Source organism: Eschrichtius robustus, chromosome 5 (assembly GCF_028021215.1).
Source record: "Eschrichtius robustus isolate mEscRob2 chromosome 5, mEscRob2.pri, whole genome shotgun sequence".
NCBI lineage: Eukaryota > Metazoa > Chordata > Mammalia > Artiodactyla > Eschrichtiidae > Eschrichtius > Eschrichtius robustus.
The window spans coordinates 8,093,660-8,100,683 of NC_090828.1; the positions used below are offsets into that span (position 1 = coordinate 8,093,660).

General features: G+C 42.2%; 1 protein-coding gene across 6 annotated transcripts in view; it reads right to left on the reverse strand.

Annotated features, from left to right (window-relative positions):
* DIS3L2 (DIS3 like 3'-5' exoribonuclease 2) overlaps positions 1–5,895 on the reverse strand; it is a 389,397-nt gene extending 383,502 nt beyond the window's left edge. For all 6 annotated transcript variants that reach the window (XR_011074112.1, XM_068544210.1, XM_068544211.1 and 3 more), the window contains exon 1: positions 5,830–5,895. The gene's annotated coding sequence lies outside the window, so the exon portion shown is untranslated. The remainder of the gene's footprint in view (positions 1–5,829) is intronic.
* Between the last annotated feature and the right edge of the window lie 1,129 nt (positions 5,896–7,024).

Sequence of the window (7,024 nt, forward strand, 5' to 3'; positions counted from 1 at the left end):
CATTCAAAGGAATATTACTCAGCATTAAAGAGGAATAAACTACTGATACACTAAAAAAAAATGGATAAATATCAAAATAATTATGCTGAGTGAAAGAAGCATAACTACATACTATATGATTTCAGTTATATAAAATTCCAGGAAATTCTAGGAAATAAAATTAATACATAATTACAGAAAGATCAGTGGTTGTCTGGCATGGGGGTCAAGGAGCCAGGGATGTAATGAAAGCTTTGGGGGTGATGGATATGTTCACTATCTTGTTTGTGATAATAGTCTCTTGAGTATATACATATATCAAAACTTAATAAATTGTATACTTTTAATACGTGCAATTTATAGTAAGTTGACTACACCTCAATTATCCAGCTTCTAAAAAATATGGTCTTAACCAATAACTAATAACGCTTCACAATACAAATTGGTTCCTAATTCAATCATTAAAAGTATTCCCTATTAATAATGTATATTTCAGTCATAAAATTCATAGGGCATCCTTACTTCCAAACTATTAAGAAAGACTGATTTGAACTGGCAAAATTCAGTAAATCATAAAGTAAACAAATGTCTTATTGGAGCAAAAGATCTATGAACAATTCAAATATGTTTTCATTTAAAGAACATAAAGTAACTAAAAAGAATAACAAACCATGTAAATTGTTGATTTTAAGTACAATTAAACAAAAATAACCACGTGCTGTTATCTCCTCCCTCATATAACTGCTGCTACAGTTTCATATTCAATCCTCTAAAACTAACCAAGGCAAAGAGGGAAAGGAGCAACTATTTCCCATGTAGAGAAATGCTCTCTAAATGAGGTGAAGTTAAACAGAAATGTTTGGGGCTTCTCTCCAAATCCCTCAGCACCTAGACAATCACTAGAAACCTCTTCCTCATCAAATGCTAATGGGAGATAGAAACAATCCAATTTCATTAAAGGAAGCCTCAGAGGAATGTAAAGGGCAAAGTTACTCAATTAGCATTACATAACTTCCTGCCTCCTCCTGGTTTAGGTGCCCAAGCTCTCAAGTCTATCAAATACTCCAACAATTACTGTCCTTCATTTGAAGGATTTTTTAAACCACAGGGAACAGGTAACTCCCTACTGTATCAGCCTACTTCATTACTTGCCCTTTTCCTTATGGTTCCTCTGGAACTGATGTTGATGTTCTCATACGTAGCATTCACGCTGAAATCAGAACCTGATTTAGAGAAGTAGCCCAATGTGGTGTGGTGGAAGGAATATGGACTTTGGAATCAGACAGACATGGGTCCATACTTTAGTTCTAACACTTACTGCCTTATGACCTAAGTAAACTTCCTCAGCCTCTATATTCTCATCAGTAAAAGAGTTGAATCCTCTTTCTCAATGGGCAACAATTGATATTTAATGACATAACACATGTGAATTACTCAACACATAGGAGGGGCTCCATAAATGATAATCCCCTTCCTCTTAACTTTCTAATTAGAAGGCATTTTCTGAGGGCAAGGTACCTCTTCATTAGCCCTTATCTCCAGCTAATTTCATCAGACATTTTCACTGTGCTTTGTGTAACATGAAAGTCCCTTCCTATTAGTGTGAACACTATCTCTTGTCTGCCACCACTAGTGCATCCCAGAGGCAGCTATTACTGGGTTTTAAGAAAGGAATCAGAAGTAGTTGGACTGCACACTCATGTCCATTAGTAGCATTATTCACAACAGCTAAACGTGGAAACAACCTAAGTGTCCATCAATGGATCAATGGATAAGCAAAATGTGGCATATACATACAAGCCTTAAAAAGGAAATTCTGACATATGCTACAATGTGGATGAACCTTGAGAACATTATACACAAAAAGACAGATACTGTGTGATTCCACTTATATGAGGTAATTATAGTAGTCAAAATCACAGAGACAGAAAGCAGACTAGTAGTTGCCAGAGGCTGGGAAGAATGGGAAATCGTGGCTTAATGGGTATAGAGTTTCAGTTTTTGGAGATGAATGGTGGTGATGATCGCAAAACACTATGAATGTATTTAATACCACTGAACTGTACACCAAAAATGGTTAAGATGGTAAATTTTATATTATGTGTATTTTATCACAGTTTTTAAAAATTGGGAAAGAAGTTTTTTTAGACTAATGGCTGACTAAACTTGACTAAATCTAGCATCAACAGGAGAGTTAATCACATAATTGCAACTCTGGGGCATCAAGTTCTTGCTGTGGTTCCAAATAAAATGCTATCTGAAAAGTTCTTATTGTCAAATCCTTCTACCTCCTGTTACATGACACAAACAAGCATCTTGTGCAGTTCCACCACCCTCAGTCTAATAAAGATAACAAGAACTCTGGCTGAGTTTCTCTCACGTCACCAATAATGGCACCAATAGCTGGACCGCAGAGGGATTTACAGAACCATTCCAGGCCCACAGTTTGATTTGTACATGTGCTTAGTAGTATTTGAATGAAAATGAACTTCATTTCCCACAGAAACTCCCCAGATAAAACAAAAAACTTTTTGAAGGTTACAGTAAAAGGATACTCTAAAAACTGTATCCTAGAAGGCTGATCCTATAAGGCTGGTCAACATTACAGAAAACCAAAGTCTGGAATAAATGGGGAAGCTGAAAATAAAAATTTACAAACCTTCCTCACACCAGAAAACACTTTGTTATACTTTTTTTGTACTTAAAGTACTGAGCCACCTCAAAATCATTTCCAGTCCAATACCTAAAATCAACTAGCCTGTAAGCACTGTGAGATGAACACTATAAAATGTGGTACAAACATGACTCTTTCAAAACCATTTAGCAGTAATAAAACTCACAAATAAACATAAACCTTTGCCTCAAAATAAATCAGCTAACCTAAAAAGTTTAATGTGTTCTTTTTCATTTCTGATGGCTTCCTCATCAAAATGTGCAGGGGAACCCAAGTATACATGCCATGGGCAAACACATGCAATAAAGAGAGGAAAAAGTGAGAGAGTCTCAACTCTGATGGCAAAAGTGAAAGAATCATTCAAATGCAGAAGGACCAATGTAAATTTGATTAATATAATCAAGGATCTGAATCAATGGAGTTCAAAATTTTATGCAGAGTCACCTTTTAGGCAATGAAAATCCTAAAGACAATCAGTTTGTCAACAAATACCTCCTAGGCATCCAATATGCCTCAACATATTGGAATGGGGATGTGGAAATCAGTTTCTGTGCCTCAGTGGTACTTCTGGTCTAACTAAAGAATAAAGCACGAAATCACAACATGTAAGCAGACTGAAGCAGTAAAGGCACCCACCCAGAAGTTGAAAGACCAGAGCTCTAGTCCCAACTCTGCCCCAACTCACTAAGATGTCTGTCCTTGGGCTAATCACTGAAACTTCTACAGGACTCTATTTCCTCGCCTAGAATAAGACAGGATAATTTCTAAGGCCTCTTCCACTCTGGACCTGTTAATTCAAGTTGAAAGACAAGGGAGAGGAACTGGGCCTTAAAGAATTGGTAGGATTTGAATTGACTGATGGGAGAAGGAAGGACACTGCAGAGAAGGAGTATGAAAGTACAAATGGACAGACACACCTTGTATGATTTCACTTATATGAGATATCTAGAGTAGTCAAAATCATGAAAACAGAAAGTAGGAAGGGTGGGTGCCAGGAGCTGGTGGGAAGGAGAAATAGGCAGTTGTACAGAATTTAGTTTTGCAAGATGAAAAAGTCCTAGCGATGTTACACAACAATGTAAATATAGTTAACTGCACACTTAAAAAATGGTTAAGAGGGTAAATTTTATACTATGTATTTTTTTAACCACAATTAAAAAGAGTCACAGAAATTAGTGTCCTAGCAGTCAGACTAATGCAAAAATATTTCAACTCAACTGACTTCTAATGTCCAATTCTAATCCCTAAAATTCCTTTTTTCCCAATTAAAAAAAAAAAGTAGACATGCCTTGCTAATGGTACCTGGAGTCTCCCTCAACGGCAATAAAGCTGAACAAGCATGTTGAGAAAACGAAGAAAGAGAAGACAATGCAAACACTAAGCAATAGTAGAAGATACAAAGCAGGCTAGTCAAACACAATCTAACTGTGTCATCCCCACCCACAATCTAGCCTAAGTCTCTAAGTAAAACTGTACAGAGGTTTCTCTTTACTCCAAAGATAAACTCTTCAACCTGCTTACAAGGCCCAGCACCCTCTGGCCCACCTCTCCAACCCCCTCTCTCACTAGATTCTTCTACACTTTTCCTGAGCGATACACAGATCTGTATCTTAAGTCCCCAGTCCTCTCCATGAACCCTGCCATCACAGGGTCTTTTTGCCCTTGCTGTTTTTTCTGACTAGATCATTCTTCCCTTCCTGTGCATCCTTCAGATCTCAGTTCAAATGTCACTTCTGTGACTTCCCTAACTCAAATACTTGTCACAGTTGCAGTTTTACATTCACGTGATTAATTTGATTGCATCCGCTGAGGACAGGGATCATGCATGCATTCACTCTCCCCAATTTCCAATGCTAAACACAGTGCCTAGTGCCAAGTAAGCACTCAAATACTTGTTGAATAAGTGAATAAATGGGCACCAAACCTGTAAGAAAGCAATAAAATATCACAGAATGTCTGCTTAAGAGTTTGCACATCTTCACAAATGAATCTTTGGAGGATGCCCAAAGCAACTGAGCCTAAAATCCCTATTCAACTCCTACAAAAAAAAATCAATTCAGATGCCTGTATAAATTTCTCTGGCTCTTCTATGTCTCTACGGAAATGCTGAGTACTGTAAGTACTTAATAAATACTTATTGAGCTGAAATGAAATTATACTGTTTTGAATAATGGATTTTGATATATAAACTCCTACATTTTAGTCCCATATAATGTCATTTTCGAAAATTGTTCATATGCCTCAGTTTTAGCTCCATTGTCATTGGATTAATTATAATGTAGTTATCCAACAATGTTCAAATAAGGCTTAGAGTTTCCTTAGTCCCACTTCTTCAAACTCAGTTAAGGGAGGTTTTCAGTCTCTTGTATTTTCATATAAATTTTACTTTGTCAATTTCTGGGGGGAAAAAAGCCAGTTGGGACTTTAACAGAGATTGTGCTGAACCTGTTTTCAAATGTAAATCAAAGATATTAACAACACCTGCCCCTACTTCTTCAACGTAGCAAATTTCACTTGAAATTTTTCCCAGACCTACTCAGTCCCAAGAAGAGGTCCTTCTGTAGAAAACTGTTAAGACACAAAATCTAACTTACAGAATACTAAACGCACTAAAAACTGGAAAGCTAATTCCCAGTTAAAAGGATCAGTTCAAAACGCTCGAGTAAATGAGTCTCCACGATCAACGAAGCAGATAAAGTACACCAGTTTGTAAAGCGCCAAGCAGCAGGCAAACACCAAGTATTACAATAAAGTGGCTGCTGTTCAAGGATCCTAAGGCGCCCCATCCCTGTCAATCCCAAACATCTGTATCCGGACCCATAAGAACGCGTCCACAGGTGACCCGAACCTCGGGAAGCGTTCTCTCTACAGCAATAGGCCCTGTTTAACTCTGCTTCTCCTCCCAGGACCCCATACTAGGCTACAAGGGAGGGCCGGCGGGGCTCGGGGGCGAGGGGACGGGCCTGGGAGACCGGGTGGGCTAGGAGCGTGGGGCGTGGGGTGGGCAGGGGCGACGCCAGGGCCGTGGAACGATTCCAGAGGCAAAGGGCACTCGCCCGGGGCCGCCGGCGCAGGTGCCCCCCGAAGCGACGCGGAGGCCTCGAAGGCCAGACCCGGGGTCGCTCCTGGGGAGGAGTCGAGGTGGGGCGCGCGAGGAGGGGACGGGGAGGCCTCACCTTGTCTCCCGGGAGGCAAGCGCCGCCGCGGTCCCACAGTTGCTAAGGAGAATGCTCTTCCGGGTCACGGGCGCGGAGTTATGGAGAGCAACGGTGGCCGGGAGGGGCCAAAAGTTAGGCGCGGGGTGAGCGCGCAGCGGAGGCGGTGGTCTGCTGTAGTTGCGCTGCGGCGGCCGGAGCAGAGCAGGGCAGGGCCAGGCGGAGGGCACTCCCGACTTCTGTGGCCTGGCCTCGCGGAGACGACTGGCTGTAGCCGATGGCTGTTGCTGCCCGGCCCCCTGCTCAGGGGCCAGCCGCTGGCGGGCGCCCTCCCGCCCCTGCTCCTGAATGCCCCCAGCCCCAATCCTCAGTGCTGTGACCCGCCGGGCCGCCTCTCACCCAGCCGGCGACGCCTGCCCCCAACTTCTAGCTTATGGGTGTAGCCACGCCGGTCCTCTCCTGTGACAAGGTTTCACTCATCCTTTGATTTACTCCACGCCCGGTTAGTGAGCACCGGCTCAGGGCTAGGAGCAGGGCTGGCCCTGGGATACTGAGGGGGGCAACCCAGGCGTGGTCCTGCCCTCCCAACGGACAGGCAGGTGGGAGGGCAGGCAGGCAGTATCCTGCATATCGTATTGGGATGCGCAAGTGAAGGAAGCTAGGGGAACCTGCCCTGCGGGCCTACCCAGACTCAGGTGGGGAAAAGCTGATGGTGGAGACCTCAACCAAGTTAAAAGTGTAGGGAAGAATGTTCCAGGGAAGAGTGTAGGCTCGACTGAGAAACCCACCGAAAGGTCTGTACGGCCTGCCCAGGGAAGTGTGTAGAGAGGAGAGAATGGTTAAGGATGGAACCTGGAAAACATCAATATGGTAGCTGTGAACTAAGGAAAAGGAACCGCCAAAGAGGAGGCAGAATGTTTGTTTGAAAGGCTGTTGAGGAGACAGCAGAAGAATTTCAGTAAGGAGGTGATCACCAGTGTAAAATGCCGTGGAGATCCAGAGCCCAGTGGTGACCACAGGAAAATCAAAATTCAGGACTAGGTTGTCAAAGTTGACAGTGGATTGAATCTGTATAGTGAAGGAGTCTACCACCATATTTTCCTTGTTGAAACAAGGGAAAGAGATACATTAAATTGTTCCCGAATGCCTTAATGTTTTCAAAAGCACTGTCACAGTACTTGCAAATTTCAGGATTCCTCTACTAATAACCAGTCTC